This window comes from Artemia franciscana, chromosome 11 (assembly GCF_032884065.1).
Source record: "Artemia franciscana chromosome 11, ASM3288406v1, whole genome shotgun sequence".
Classification (NCBI taxonomy): Eukaryota; Metazoa; Arthropoda; class Branchiopoda; order Anostraca; family Artemiidae; genus Artemia; species Artemia franciscana.
In genome coordinates this window covers 32,779,760-32,797,148 of record NC_088873.1, presented here as the reverse complement: position 1 = coordinate 32,797,148, position 17,389 = coordinate 32,779,760, and the positions used below count along the sequence as shown (strand labels likewise).

At 37.1% G+C, this 17,389-nt stretch overlaps 1 protein-coding gene across 4 annotated transcripts in view; it reads right to left on the bottom strand.

Annotated features, from left to right (window-relative positions):
• Positions 1–17,389, bottom strand: part of LOC136033109 (uncharacterized) — an 88,749-nt gene that overhangs the window by 51,095 nt on the left and 20,265 nt on the right. Inside the window, exon 1 of one of the 4 annotated variants that reach the window (XM_065713735.1) lies at positions 418–623. The exons of 2 other annotated variants lie outside the window; for them this stretch is intronic. The gene's annotated coding sequence lies outside the window, so the exon portion shown is untranslated. Of the gene's footprint in view, positions 1–397; positions 624–17,389 lie in introns of those variants that run through there. One more of the 4 variants, XM_065713736.1, reaches the window with a different exon arrangement.

The window sequence follows — 17,389 nt, the reverse complement described above, 5'->3', positions numbered from 1 at the left end:
AGGTGTTGGGGTGGCGCGAAGCGCGACCCCAACAGCTAGTACATATGTATATATATATATATATATATATATATATATATATATATATATATATATATATATATATATATATATATATATATATATATATATTACCGTGAATGTCCAAATTCTTGTTAATGTAGATTCATCGGTGAATTTCCGAAAGTCCTTTTTCTCTGCTTGATTAGCTTTGCAAATCAGTATTTTCAGTCTTATGCAAGCTTTAATGGTAAAAGTTAGTTAGGTTAAATTAGGCTATAAATTGGCTCATCGACCCTTAGACTATATACGAGCATTTTGAAAAAAAATGAGTTTCTGAACCAAAATCATAATACAACAAATGGTACCCTTCAGTGAAAACCAATAAAGCACTCACATTTAGCTAAGGAGATTTACCTTAAAATAACATTTAACAGTTATCAGAAAACTGAATTTGACTAGAAAATGCTTTTCTTATCAAAGGCATTTAGCAGTTGAAAATGGACACAGACAACAGCGTAGATAAACGGAGAATTAGACCAAATAAGATAATAGCATCCGATCAAGGACATTTTTTTCTTTTTTTTTGTAGGATGCAATCTTTGGTGTATTGTTTACTTTTACCAATTTGATTGACAGAATTAGACAAAAATAGCATTAGCTACTTAGTAATATAAAAGGACAAAATGTGAAGGGTGATAACCAAACAAGTCCTTAACCTATCGTAGTAATTGACTGGGGGGAGGTGGCGTTTGTAAAAGGTAAGGACAATTTTTCTTAGTTACGTATTATACAAGAAACACTCGAGAACTCGGATCAAGAAGATCATATAAACACTCGAAAATTTGGATCGCAAAGATCAGATAGGACTATAACGGGTAAGTTAGCAAGGCATAGCGATAGAATATAGTGTCTCACTATACATGTTCAAATTTACATTTGGGACCGAAGAACAGGCAGTTATATTTTTCCAGGATAATAGGTTGTTTTTCAAAACAAAACAGTGCGTCAATGGACACACCACGACTTTGTACTCTTACGAGAAGCAACGACTTTGGAAGTGTAAAACTAGACCATGTTTGAGAGACGTCATTTTTGGATCATAATTCTAAGTTCCAGTTTTCACAATTTTGCTAATAAGGTATTATATTTTCATCATATTTTGTTTTATTTCATTAGCATTAACCATACTTTACTTCTCGAGAGTTTCTCGTATAATACATAAGTACCTAGTTTATTTATAATCTCGAAAACGAAGTCCTTATCACGCCTAAGCATCAATTTTTCCACGATTGGTAGGTAAGGTATATTTTTATGGGGCAAAAATCTGGCCAACTCTGCGTCTGATATATGCTCGAAACCTCCTAAATCTCACAACTTGAAGGTATGCTCGAAACTTCCTAAATCTCTCAACTTGGAGGTATGCTCGAAACCTCCTAAATCTCACAGGTTGGAGGTATGCTCGAAACCTCCTAAGTCTCACAACTTGGAGGTATGCTCGAAACCTCCTAAATCTCACAACTTGGAGGTATGCTCGAAACTTCCTAAATCTCACAACTTGGAGGTATGCTCGAAACCTCCTAAATCTCACAACTTGGAGGTATGCTCGAAACCTCCTAACTTAAGCCTAAAACTTAATTTTTGACAGAATTGATACATAGTTTTTGACAGAAGTGTAGAAAATGTACAATAATGCAGCTAGGATTTAGAAGTCATGCTTGGCTGTAGGTTTTTTTTATGCTCCAAATAGATGTGCACTGTCAACCAAAAATGGAACGTAAACAAGGTTGTTATAAAATAATACTCTGCAAAACAATTATTGTGGTCATTAGCACCCACTCAGACTCCACATTTAAAGCGATTTGAGAAGCAAATAGAGTAAACTTTATCTTTTTGAGGGAGCAATATCTATCTCCAGTATTGGTTTCTCAAGCTGCTCAATCGGACGCCATCAGCAACAGAAGTCCCACAGCTTCCACTCAATACTGTTTTTTTTTTATAATTTAACTTACTGAACTTTATTTCTTTTCTGGATTAAAAAAAAAATCCGAGTTTGAGTAGAAAATAGACTCATCATTATTCTTCGTTTGAAGTTGAGCAATGTCAACTTTTCTTAGAGGTATAAGATACGAAGAACAAGGGCATTACGCATGACAAGGCGAAGGAAACTGAAAATGGTATGAGTCATCATTCCAATAACAAAGAACCATACATGCCTTTAATTTATTATTTTGTCTGTTTATTTTTCCTTAGCCGCTTCGTATGGGAGGGATGGTCGTGGAAACTTTTGAGGGGGGTCATTCGATTTGGAAATTCTAGTACTCTTATTATAAGTCAGAAGTAACTGGAGGGCTACTAGCTCCCCTTAAGCGCGCATTTACTCTCTCCAGCTCTCCGTAGCCCCCCAAGGCATTCAGTTAAAGTTTTAAGATAGTTATTTTGTTCCAAATAATCAAAGGTTTGAACATATTTGCCTCTGATGATGCCAGGAGCCCCACAGCCTCTGGTGCAAGGGCAGTAAATAATGAAAATCTTCAATTGTCTATAAATAGGTTTTATCAGAGGTAGCGCTATAACGTTGCCTATAGTAAAGACCATAGGGTTTCAATCGTTTATATTTTTTCCCCAGAGCCGCTTCACATGGAAGGGGTTATCGTATGAACTTTGGAGTGGGCTCATTTGACTAGAAATCGAAAATTCTAGTTCCCTTTTAAGAGTCAAAATTAATCGGAGGATAACTAGCCCCTCACCCCTGTTTTCTGCAAAAGCATCCGACAAAAAATTTGAGATAGCCACTTTGTTCAAAATAGTCCAAAGATCAGATAACAAAAACTCTAGGGTCAACAGAACCTCCCAGAGCTCAGGGGCAAGTGTTGTAAGTTATGTCCCTGTGGCATATGAGGTTTTATGGAAGGGGAGGTCGTATAAACTTCGGAGGGGGTTCATTCTATTGGAAATAGGAAGTTCTAGTGTTCTTTTTAAGAGTCAAAGGTGATCGGAGGGAAACTACCCCCCCCCCCCCTCACACGTCCAATTTTCCGCAAATGTATGTGATCAAAATTCTGAGATAGCCATATTGTTCAAAATAGTGCAAAGATCAGATAACAAAAACTTCGAGGTCGAGACAACCCCTAGAGCCCCGGGAGCAAGTGTTGTAAGTTATGCCCCTGGAGCATATAAGGTTTTATGGAAGGTTGGTCGTATAGACGTTGGAAGAGGCTAATTCGATTGGAAATAGAAAGTTCTAGTTCCCTTTTTAAGAGTCAAAAGTGATTGGAGGCCACCTAGCCCTACACCCTCTTTCCCTCAACCAAATTCTGTTTTAATGTCCTGTTTAAATGACCAAAAGTGACTTGATGGCAATTACCCTTGTTCCCTGCAATTTCCTGCTAACTACTCCTTACCCACTTAACATCCGTGATATCGGATCAAAATTTTGAAACCGTCATTTTGTTCAAAAACATCGAAAGGTCCAATAATTATTCTTCTGGGGTCAACATCACCTCCACAGCCCCAGGAGCGATGGCCCTTAATTATGACAATTACTCCTTGCTCAAAGATAGGCTTTTTGAAAATAGCGACGAAGACCATACTGCCTTCCCGTAACAAACAAGTACAAAGTAGAAACAATAGGGAAAATATTTTTAAGACAGTGGAAATCAATCCTGTGAATATTTCGGCCCTATGTCCAAGGGCCGTCTTCAGCACAATACGAGACGGAGAGAGAAAAAAATATGTATATATAAATAAACTTACATTGAAATGTGAGAATTAAAACTAATAGTGTGTTTTTCAAAACTTTTTTTTAAAAACAGCCCTAGCATCCTTACTTCAACGAAGTTCAACCAGGACTTTCAAAAAAGGTTTTAAAAAAACATTATTAGTTTTAATTCTCACATTTTAATGTAAGTTCATTTACATATACATTTTTTTTTCTCTCTCTTTCTCGCATTGTGCTGAAGACGGCCATTGGACATAGGGCCGAAATATTCACAGAATTGATTTCCGCTGTCTTGAAAAGATTTTCCCTATTGTTTCTACTTTGTATTTGTTTGAGATAGGCTTTTGTAGAAGAAGCGGGCAACTCGGTCTTTATTGCCCATCAGCAATGTTCTCCTAGGGGCAGTTTTTGAGACTAAGACTTCCATAGACCCGACACGCGTACATGAGTAAATCAAGGATTCTATTTGCACCCGAGTTTTCAAATTATCCGTAATATTTCATGAACCGCTTGGCGCATGATGTTGAAACTTCCTGGGACTGTTGGGAAAGAAAGGGGAGGACGGTCCAAAGGAACTTCAAATTTGCAATGGGGGAAGGGGAGATAGGGCTAAAAACTTTTGTCTCTGGTTCATCAAAATATTTTTGCATTATAAGCTTCTATGAGATTTATAATTTACGCTAAGTAAAGTGATGAGGTACAACAAAGGGGCATTTTATGCTGCCAGCTCATTCATCCGGTTACAAAGATTCCCGAATGACTGCTGTATTTCCACTGGTCATCAAGGGGAAAAGCAAACAAAACTGGAGAGGAAGTTGCTAAGGGTTTGTTTAGTCTGTACGGAGACTTGTCAAATTGGCTCCAGCCAGAGTCTTGTAAGAATTGCTATGTCTTATTCTTATTGTGAGGTCAGCTATTATGCCGTAAAGAACTAAAACTGCTTGTGAGCCTTCAATTACCCTTATTGTGCATTGCATGATATAGGTACACTAAGGAACTTACAGTAAGCATCTGCATTGATGGTTTTGCCTGAGGCTAAAACAAATGTGAAGTCAACTATTATGCCCTAACGACAAAACACTGCATGTGAGCCTTCAAATACACTTATTGTGCATTGCATGATATAGGTTACTAAGGAACTCACAGTAAGCATCTGCATTGATGGTTTTGCCTAAGGGTAAAACAAATGTGAAGTCAGCTATTATGCCCTAACGACACAACACTGCATGTGAGCCTTCAGATACACTTATTGTGCATTGCATGATATAGGTTACTAAGGAACTCACAGTAAGCATCTGCACTGATGGTTTTGCCTGAGGGTAAAACAAATGTCAAGTCAGCTATTATGCCCTAACGACACAACACTGCATGTGAGCCTTCAAATACACTTATTGTGCATTGCATGATATAGGTTACCAAGGAACTCACAGTAAGCATCTGCACTGATGGTTTTGCCTGAGGGTAAAACAAATGAGAAGTCAGCTATTATGTCCTAACGACACAACACTGCATGTGAGCCTTCAAATACACTTATTGTGCATTGCAAAATATGGGTTCCTAAGGATCTCACAGTAAACATCTGCACTGATGGTTTTGCCTCGGGGTAAAATACATTCCACTATATATTACTTGTTACTTGGGTGTCGTAACTTCTAAAAAGGGCCAGGATGAGTAAATGGTAATTTTTTCCGGGCAATGACCCTATCTTCAAAAGCCTCAATAATGCCAGGGGTGACTAATTGTCGCAGCAAGTTAAGACAAAGTTGATATGAAGAACGGATCTTACTTAATAAACAAATAGGTTAGGTTAAAACGAACCCTTAGCAACTTCCTCTCCAGTTTTGCTTGCTTTTTCTCCTTGATGACCAGTGGAAACACAGCAGTCACTCGGGAATCTTTTAGTGGCCGGATGAAAGGGCTGGGCAATGACATCGAGGAAGAGCTATTCCTTGATGAATCTCACGATTTTGAAGATGACTTTAGGAAGTCAGATTCCGACTGAAGAAGCTGCTTTGAGCCAAAAGGGTTCACCTGCTTCGTGTGTCTTGGATCAGGTTGACCACACATAGATTCCAAGCCCTACTGCTACATTCCCTCTATCAGGAAAAGAAGGCGACCAAGAATCACCTTTGGCAGACTTTACAAAGAGACTAGATTTACCACCAAACTCGAAGACACAGTCCAAAATTTAGAAAATTCCCAACTAAGCTCCCAAATTCACACTAAAGTGGGAGAAGATTTGCAAGGAAAATGATATCTTTGGAGCAAGTTGGAGTAAGATTTATGAAGCTCAAAAACGAAAGATAGGAAGTTCTTCTATACCAACTGACTTTTATTAGTGCAGACGGAAGAAATAGTTGATAGTGCTTGAGTGCACTCCTGCCAAAGAAGCAAAATGTTGATTTTAGCTGTTGAAGAGCTATTCTGATAAACACTCTCCCATAATTCGACCATAATTGACCATAATTCGGGAATCCTGTTTGTATCTTGAAAAATGCCCAGAAATCGGTTTGAAGAGATACAACGAAATAAACAAGGCACCGACAATCCAACCATGGCTGGTAATGAGAAACATGAACAATTCAAGCTGCATCCATTGATGAACCTGCAGAAGAAATGTCTACTTGTAACTTGTAGTACAGGTGTTAATGTTGATGAACCAGTTAAAAATTTTAAGGGTATGTCATTTTTCAAGCAATAAAATCCAAAGACACCCATAAAAAAGGGTGATTGCAATTTCTTTTTTCAAAGGAATAAATTTACACATTTGATGCTTGTCAGGGAATATTCGAAGTGGTCAAAGATATAAGTGGTCTAGGGTTTCACAGGCGACTTGTTATAAGACTAAAAGAGACCTTAATTTGAAAGGACCTTAGGGCTTTTTGAAAGTCTATTTTCTTTATTACAGCTGCAGGAAACCTTCAGGAAATAACGTATGCCACCCCTCTGCATAGTGCAATCAAAGAAAAAAAGGTCTCTTAACGGGAGATAAAAGTCTTAAACGAGGCAACTATGATTGAAAGTGTGATAGTGGAATTGACGTTTTAAAGCGAACGAGTTTGACATGGGTGCTATATGCTTCATACTATCACGGCATAGAGGACGTGATAGTCAACAAAAAAAAAACCCGATTCATCATCTTGAAGATATTGATTTTTTCATAGACCACACTGCCTTTCTTTGACGAAACGAATAAGAGTTTCAATAGTGATAAGTCCCTTATTAGACAGTGAAAAACAAATACAAAATTTTGAATATTTCGAGGGCACAGTCTGTCTTTATCATCAGTGGAACTTTTTAAGTCAATAGACCGGTAACATTCAATAATCCAAAAGTTATTGCATCCGTTTCAGTATAAATACACTTTGTGTTAATTATAATACTTTAGTATTTCTGATGATGATGAAGGCCGACTGTGTCTTTGAAATATTCAGAACTTTCGCATTAGTTTTTCACTGTCTTATAAATAATGTATCCCTATTGAAACTCTTATTCGTTTCATCTTGAACATAGAGATACCAAAAGAGGCAAAAGGATGCTATACACAAGTAGATGGTGTGCATATGCCGACCAGAAAAGTGTGCTGTATGGGGTCGATCGAGAGCAGTGTTGCCAGAAGGTGTAACAAAAAATACACCAGACTCTTTGAAAAAGACACCAAAAATACGCCAGAACCTTTAGAAACCATGACCGCAAACACGGTGCTAAAATTGTCCAGACTAGAGTGTTTCACAAAAGTTTTTGAAATTACAGTAAAAAAAAAAAAAAAATCGCGTGTCGCAGGCCAAGCCGTGACACGCGCATGGCCCGCTAAGAGTAGTTGGATTAGTTTTAGGTCTATTTTCATTTTGTTTTTTCTGCTTCTGATTCTTGTCTGCTTCTGAAGAAGCCAGATTCTGAACCTTTACGCCATGCGCGGAAAAACAGCGTATGGCCTAGCAGATCTTTGCAGCACATATGGCGCTTTGAGGATGAACAGTAGGCTTCATCAAGTGGGCAACCCCTCGAGCTATCTCGGTTTAGATTTTGAGTTATTTATTTCTGGTCAAAAGCTGGTTCACAATACCAACAAAAACCCAGCTTAAAAATATAGGGCAGTCAAGCGTTATACCTCGGATTTAGGGGGGGGGGATTGCTGGATGCGACTCATAACTCCCAACAATTAGAAAATTTCTATGAGGCAAGTTTTTTTTTCATTATAGTGTTCAATTCGGATAAGAAATCTGCCAACAAATTCCCAAATTTAGCTTGACCAACCACTGACGAAAATAAAACAGTATAATGGTCATAATAAAAAGAAAAAAAAAATTCGGCGAACACTTTCTACGAAAAACATAATAGGGTAGTTTACGCAGACTCGTAGGAAAGAAACCAGAAAAAAAAAGAAATATACATTTTCTTCTCCCATTCAACATTCTTTCAAAATATGTTTAAAACAATTTCCAAATTGTGCTAAATTGATAAACAATATATAAATTATTTTCTAAATTCCCCCACCCCTGATAATACCACTTATGGCAGTGATTTTGTTATAGAACCATTACTTTTTGTGTTAATTTCTTTTTTGTAACAGTTGGCTATCTAGCCTAAGTCTACATGGCCTCATTAATCCTAAACCTAGTCTATTCTCCCAAATCACACTGAAAATTACTGAAGGCATTAGCTTATTCTGTGTTTTAGACACTTTTTCCTTAGCTACCTAAATTTTTTTATACAATAATTTTATTATTTCACAGATTATTTCAGAACTTTAATTCACAGCCACACTAGAACTTTTTCCCATTTAAGAAACAGAAATTAAAAGTTTTTAAAATCGTAAAAATCAGGATTTAGAAAAAGCTTGAGGCTCAAAAAACTTTCCTTCCGCTCCATATGAACTGCAGATCAATTTTGAAAGTTTCACTTTAATACCATGAAGAATTTTTAAGATCATCAAAGCTAAGTGTCACTTGGAGAGAAACAGGGGGGAAATAATTAATCATGGAGAGCCACTAATCTGCACCTTTACCCTTTATATATCAAAGCCCCAAATCTCCGGCAGAGGAGCTTATTTATATAGTTACAGTGAATGTTTTTATAGGTCTTATTACCTTTCAAAGCAAAGTAGAGATATCCTAGACCCGTAATAAAATCTTTCAAAAGAAAAGCATAGTTTGTTGCTAAAGTGTTTCATTTTCTTTTTTTGGCATTTTATAAAGAACAGACTAGGGACAAAGTCTGAAAACAAATATAAAAAAAAAATTCCACTCAAAACAAAACAAAGTTCTAGTTAAGAACAAACCTAGAATTTTTTCAACTAAATAGCGTTCTTGCAGTGTCCGAGACCGAATAACAAACAATGATTAACTAGACCTCCGTTGCCTGTGCAACAGGAAGTGTTGCAGCAACTGTGCCCTGTTCCTTAGGGTACAGTTGCGGAGCAACACGTGCAACTGTGCCCTACGGGACACAGTTGCTATTTCCGGGAAATCTGAAAGAGATACGGAAATAACGTCTTATAGTTTTCTGCTTAATTTTTGATGGTCTAACCAAGGAAAATATAAAACAAACCAAATTCACCAAAAAATTTAAATTGCCCCGAGGGCATGACAAAACTTCCAAATAGAAAAACCCAAGGAAGGAATTTTATTTCGGAGAAACTATTGTAAGCTCCAGTTGTTAGGAGATCGAGACCTGTCGAACCGCGTTGGAAAAAAAATTCTAGCTGGTCCAGAACAGAAGTTACCTCTAGAACGTCGAAACTTCGGAAATTATTTCTTAGAGAACGAAGCAACTTGGTATATAGAACACTTCACTTCTTCTTGCATACTTTTCATAGCACTACTCGATAAAAATACAAGAAACATCAAAATCGAAAATTTGAGAAAATTCCAAAAAAAAAATCGGAACGAGATGGACTTTTCCGGAATTATTTCCGGGAAATCTGTAAGAGCTACGGAATTTTGTGCTCCGGTTCTCGAAGAGATAAATGAAAGTTCTACATGAGTTCAGCATAACTGTATTTCTAACAAGTTTATTTCCGAAGCTAGGGTCGTCTTAACTTGACGCCAAACATCGAACGCACAGTTTCTAAGAAAAAAACCGTTTTATTTTTTTTTACGGAAAACTGTTAGAAATTTTAGGAACTTCTCTGGAACTTTTTTACTCTGTTTCACGTTTCCCTTCCCTCTGAAAAATCTCAAATTTTTAACTCTTACCACTTCGGAGCTACAGGTCGCTGATCACGGTGAAAAAAAAAAAACTACGAAAGCAGTAGTGTTGCTCCGCAACACAAAAAGCAGTAGTGTTGCTCCGCAACACAAAAAACTACGAAAGCAGTAGTGTTGCTCCGCAACACAATGACATTGTATTATCTGATTTAGGCAGCAATAGAACCCTGCCTCTAATCGATTTCAATTAGATTTGCGGAGTTGTTTCCAACTAAATATATAATGCAAATAAGGATTCAACTTTGTAGGCTATTTTTGGAACTGAAGAGGCACTTTTGACTTAACAGGGGGGAGGAGTGAATGACCAGAGGGTGCCTAGTTTGTTGCTAAACTGTTTCATTTTCCTTTTTTGGCATTTTATGAAGAACAGACTAGGGACAAGGTGTCCTCTAACGGTGTATTGAGTTTTTAGAACGCCAAGGTGGAATATTTAATACTTAAGGCTGATTGCGATCAGGAATAGTCAATGACATGTGATAAATATCCCCTACCTCTCAGAAATCTGGGAAATTAAATGAAAATATTAATATTTTCTAAGAAAAAGCTTTCTTACTGATCTACCAGGAGTTCTTTAGCCCATAAGTACAAACGCCAAATTGGAGAAAAAAAATCATCCTACCTGCCAAGAGGTAAATGACGCAAACATGTTAAGACTTATTAGATGAATGCCGATCAATTATTTAAATTCTTTTTGAGATCCTGGCATTAGCGTGGCTGTTCCAAGAGCTAACGCTTGGCAAGAGTTTTTAATGAAACTTCGTCAATAGCTCAATCAAGAATTCTTCTTATGCTTCTGAATGCCAGGTTGACTGCTAATCGGTTTCCTTTTTTCTAAGTTGTATAATATATTCGTACTTGAAACGGTTGAAGCGAAACCTTAGGTCTAAGGTCTTTGTCATTGACAATCTGAATTATTAGCGTAAATTGCAAAAATTATGTGGAATTTTTTAAATCAAACCTTTAGAGGCAACGAACTATAAATAAAGAGCAATTTTTAGCAAAATAATCAAAAATATAGAGATACGAGAGATTGGAACAATATATCCAAACCATATTCTATGTTATTTCCAAATACATAAAAGTTCTTAAGTTTAAGATACCTATCGAAAGTTGCTACAGTAGGTAAATTTGCATAATTTCCAAAGAGGGGAGTGGGGCATCCTAAAATGATCTGATCTTGTTGAAAAATTCACCATTAATTATTATTTAAAGAAAAAAAACGTAATACAGAAAACACTACAAACAACGGAGGAAAAGAGAAATAGTAAAATAAAAAGAAAATAAACTTAATGTCAAAAAATTATACACTGCGCAAAAATAACAGTGTTTAACGTGACATTGTTTAAATTGACATATGACAGATATTTTGGCCAAGAGTAGTTTCAATTTTTCAACAAATAATTGAGGGAGACGACCCCAACTTATAGAACTCTTACCAGTGAATTAAATAAAAAGAAAAACAAGTTTTTTTTAAATGAAAGTAAGGAGCGACATTAAAACTTAAAACGAACAGAAATTACTCCACATATGAAAGGGGCTTTTCCTCCTCAACGCCCGTTGAATTTAAATTTTGACTCTTTCTCTTAACTCTACATTCGAAAACAGTAAAAACCTTTAGCTTAAAGAGCGGGGCGTTGAGAAGGAAAAGCCCCTTTCATATACGGAGTAATTTCTGTTCGTTTTAAGTTCTAATGTCGCTCCTTAATTTCATTTAAAAAAACTTGTTTTTTTTTATTTAATTTCTGAACGTTTTTGAATCAATGCATGTTTTGATTTTGGCTCTCCGCAGAGGAATAATTAAAACGAAATTTGTATATTTTTTGCTAAATGGCTTTCTCATAATTTTGATCGAATGATTTTGAGAAAAAAAGAGCGGGGGAGGAAGCCTAGTTGCCCTCCAATTTTCGGATAATGAAAAAGGCAACTAGAACTTTAAATTTTTTACGAATCTTTTTATAAGTAAAAGATATACGTAACTTATAAATTAGCTTACGTAAAGAACTTTTGTATCTCATGTTTTTATTACATATATGAGGGGGTTCGCCCCCTCGTCAGTACCTCGCTCTTTACACTAAAGCTTAAATTTTGTCCCAATTCATTAAGAATGATCCCTGAATCACAAAAGCCGCAAAATAAATAGTTGAAATTACTAAAAATACTTTAGCGTAAAGAGCGAGGTATTAGGAGGAGGTGAGCCCCTCATATGGGTAATAATTTCTGTTCGTTTTAAGTTTTAATGCTGCTGCTTACTTCCAGCTGAAAAAAAACTTTTTCATATTTATTTTTTCATTGTCTTTTTTTAAGTAATGCTAGTAAATCCTGCGCTCCCTTCATGGAAATTTTCTTCCCCCATGACAAATTCCTCGATGAAAAAGTTCCCCCAGCATATCCCCCTCTTCTCAACCCATGCCTCCAACCAAAAAATCCTCCTGAAAACGCCTGTAACACTTCCCAATAACCATTACTATATGTAAGCACTGGTCAAAGTTTTGAACTTGTAACCCCTCCCACGGGGACTGTGGGGGAGTAAGCCGTCCCCAAAGACATAGTTATAAGATTTTTCGACTACGCTGAATAAAATGGCTATCTCAGAATTTTGATCCGTTGACTTTGGGAAAATAATTAGCGTGGGAGGGGGCCTAGGTGCCCTCCAATTTTTTGGTCACTTAAAAAGGACACTAGAACTTTTCATTTCCTTTAGAATGAGCCCTCTCGCAACATTCTAGGACAACTGGGTCGATACGATCACCCCTGGGAAAAACAAAAACAAAAAACAAATAAACACGCATCCGTGATCTGCCTTCTGGCAAAAAAATGTAAAATTCCACATTTTTGTAGATAGGAGCTTGAAACTTCTACAGTAGGGTTATCTGATATGCTGAATTTGATGGTGTCATTTTCGTTAAGATTCTATGACTTTTAGGGGGGTTTTCCCCTATTTTCTAAAATAACGCAAATTTTCTCAGGCTCGTAACTTTTGATGGGTAAGACTAAACTTGATGACTAAATGACTTGATGACTGGGTAAGACTAAACTTATATATTTAAAATCAGCTTAAAAATGCAATTCTTTTGATGTAGCTATTGGCACCAAAATTCCATTTTTTAGAGTTTTGGCTACTATTGAGCCGGGTCGCTCCTTACTACAGTTCGTTACCACGAACTGTTTGATTACATTAATAAGGTAATAATGTTATGTCCAAGGACTATGTGTAACTTATATGATAAAAACTGGTGCTAGTGTCGGCCGAAAACATCAAAGCCATCTAGCGTATGGTGGAACTTCGTATTTTTTCAAGCTTTGTAATCATTTCTCTGTCAAGAACTGATAACATACATTTATTACTACACAAGTTTTACTAGCTACACAAATGTAGTTTATCATTCATGTGATTAAACTGAAAAAATGCAGTGTCGCCAAATGCTAGGCAGCGTTGAAAGTTCATTTTTGTAGACACTAGCACCAGTTTCCACTGTTGTAAGTTACCTATATTCTTTGGTTGTACCTTGCTGGAATTTGAGTAGTGACAGTATAATGCTTTCCACAACACAGATAAGGAGTAAATTAATGGAGCTACTAGCCCCTCGACGTTATTACGCGCACCTTGATCTGACGCAATACTATAGCGCACGTGTATAGTACACCTACGTAATAGGGAATGTTTTCTTCAAGATGCAGGTGCATGTAACACCATAGGTAATGTTTTCTAGGAGATGCAGGTGCTAATTTTGTCACAGGGAACCTTTACTTTGATTGTTACGCAATAGTTTCTTTTAAAAAAAACTTCAGGGGCCCACCAGATCAGGATTTATTTGAGTTTTACCTAATAGTTCCTTTGATTCTTAAAAAAACCTTCCAGGGCTTCTTTACTCCAGGATTTCTAAGATCGTTGCCGAATAGTTTCTTCGAGTGTTTAAAAACCTACGAGACCCCACCTAATCAGGATTATATTGGTTGTTATGGCAAAAAACCTACGAGGACCAGGGAAAAACCTACAGGGCCCGCTAGTCAAGATGCAAACGTTACCTAATAGTTTCATTGATTCTTTAAAAAACCTTCAGTGGCCCACTAGTATGGAACCTTCAAAACCCTGGACCCTAGCGAGCAACTCCACAAGTCTCCCTAGAATTCAATTCCAATGGGGCCCTAGCATCCAATTCCATCGGGGCCCCTAACATTCAATTTCAACGGGCCCCTAACTTAACCGTCGGGGGCCCTAGCATCTAATTTCACTGGTGGTCCTAGCATCCAATACCAAAGGGGATCCTTAGCATCCAATTTCACTGGTGGCCCCTATCCTAATGTAATCACTGGGACCCTTAGCATCCAATTCGATCAGGGGGCCCCTAGCGAGCGATTCCAGTGGAGTTCCCTAGCAACCAATTCCAACATAGTCTCTAGCATCCAATTCCCGTCGAGGCGCCCCTAGCAACCAATTTTACCGAAAAGACGGTTTTCAAGACGTTTCAAGATTTATTTAGTTTTTACGCAATAGGGTATGTTTATCAGTGTTAAGGATGACGTATTCTAACGTGACTTGTTTTTTTAGGGCCCTCAGGAAATCCCCGCTTGTAAATCAGAAGGACATATACGTGTGATGTTATGTATTACTTTAAGGGATTCCATTTTCTTTCAAGACGTCTTTCTCATGGAACCTTTATATTCAAAAGATTTTATGTCCACATTAGGACTCGAAAGAGATTCATCCCTCAATGGAATGGAGCGCAAACCAGTTGTACTATGAAAGTCAGTCTAACATTTTGATTAGGCTAATACGATTAAACGAGAGTACCATTATGGCAGGAATACTGAACACCTATATATACAATAAAAGGTTTTGCTCTTCCTCTTCACTATACAGAACTTAACACTTATATTATAGGCAAATCTTGAACGAGCATACGAATTTACATGGGCTATATGATACTTCGATTGTATTAGAGAAATAAATTGAAATTTTTTCCCGAAACAAGAAATCTAAAGCAAACCGATTTTTTAAACAAATTTACAAGCATTTTTAAACCACAGAAAAAGCAATAAAACTCAAAAATGGAAAAAACAAAACATGAAAAAAGCTTATTAAGAATAAAATATAAGCAAAAAGAGCTATGAATTATTGAAAGGTGGGGGGCCCTACCAACCTATTCCAGAGAGGATGGCTGATATGAGAGGTAAATTTAAACAACATTAAGATATTTTTGAGGGCTTTTAATGAAAATCCCTCCTTTCATTGAACCCAGAACACGCATTCACGGTTGACGAGCGCATATTTAAATAATATTTCTCTTCAAATACAAAATTTCGTTAGAGGCAAATTTAAGCCACAGTAAGATATTTTTGAGGGCTTTTTAATGAAAATACCACGTTTCTTTGACTGAGCGTTAGATTTCACTCCCCCCCCCAGTCGAAAAAATTATTTTACCATCTCCCATCTTAACTTTAAGCTCTAGAAAGTGTTAGTCCAAGCAATTCGCGCCGCTCTGCCATACTATTACTAGCCCACGGGCACCCTCTGGCACCCCCTCATCATTCCTAAGACATTTCCAGGATATTTTCTCGTTAAAAATAATGCATTGAATCCGTTAGTCATGTTTTTACAAGCCACTCCTCCGTGGTACACCATGCCATTTCACGCCACTTTGCCTAACTAATTCTAGCGCTCTAGCAACTCCTCAGCATCCCTTCGAAATTTTGCAGACATTTTCGTGATAAAGATATGATTTAAAACCAATGGTTCGTGTTTTTTGCAAGCCAACCCCAACGTGACACACCATGTCAATTTTCACCACCATGCCACATTATGACTGGCCCTCTGGCACCCCCTCATCATTCCTAGGACATTTTCCAGATAATTTATTGTTAAAAATAGTGCATTAAATCCATTGGTTCATGTTTTCGCAACCCAGCCGTCCTTGGTACATCATGTCATTATACACAAGAGTGCCACACTACTACTAGCCCTCTAGCAGTCCTTCATCATTCCTAAGACATTTTACAGAGATTTTCTTGTCAAAATCATATTTTCAAAACCCAACCCTCCGTAATACATCATGTCAATTCACATCACCGTGTCACACCATTACTGACCCTCTGGCGTCCCTTCACCATTCCTAAGACATTTTTAGTATATTTTCTTGTTAAAAATCATGCAGTTTATCCATTGAGTCATGTTTTTGCTAGCCATGTCTCCGTGATACCCCAGGTCAATTCACACCACTATGCCAGACTATGACTGACCCTCCTGCACCCTCTAGCACCCCTCATCATTCCTAAGGCATTTTTAAGATTTTTTTTAATCAAGCATTGAATCCATTGGTTCCAGTTTTTGCAAGTCAACCCTCCGTGACACGCCATGTCAATTCACATTACCGTGCTACACTATGACTGGCCCTACGGCAAACTATGGCATCCCTTATCATTCCTAATACATTTTTAGGTAATTTTTTAATAAATTAATAGCTAATTCCACTTCCCCCGCTTCTGCCTCCCAACCTTCTACCTCCTCCCTCTCTCAACCACTTACGGTGGTTTCAGTTTCGATTCTGCTGTTTTCCACCCCGGCTCTAGTTCCAGTTCCAGTTCCACCGATTCCAATTCCACTGGTCCCGATCCCGGCTTCGGTTCCGTTTCCACCACTTCTGCCCCCCGAAAATTCCACAGTTCTGATTCACCCAATTTTCGGACCTAAAACTGGCAAGTTATTATCAAAATGTAGAAGGGTTCTAGCAAAATCTTGTCTGATATTATCAAACATCTTGCACTACACTATCACTATCTCTCCTGATATAACAAGAATCTTCTGTTGCTTTACCAAAACCACAAACAATACTACCAGAATCAAACATGTGGAATTATCGTGATTAACAAAATATTGTCAAATATCATCAAAACCTTACATGATATTATCAAAGTCTTGTATGATCTTACCAAAATCATTTTAATATTACAAAATCTAGTCCTGCTTTATCAAAGTCATGGGATATATTATGAGAATCCTTTCGTCTATTACCTAAATCTTTGAAGTTATTATCAAAATCTAGAATGCTTCTAGCAAAATCATGACTGTCACTATCTAAATATCATCAGGCATCACCAAAAGCCTCTGTGGTATAATCAGAATCTTGTCAGATATTATCAAACATCTTGCACTACACTATCAATATCTTGCCTAATGTAACAAGAATCCTCTACTGCATTATCAAAACCTGAAATGGCATTATCAAAATCATGAAAGTTATTAACAAAATTTTGCATGGTATTATCAAAGTTTTACCTGGCATTAATAAGATATTTTCTGGTACTATAGAAACATGTCTGTTATTGTCAAAATCTACAATGGTTTCATCCAAATCCTATCTGCTATTACTAAATTTAACGTAGTATAATGAAATTGTATCTCCAATTCTTAAAATTATCAAAATATTACCTAGTATTACCAAAATAATGTGTGCTACTATAA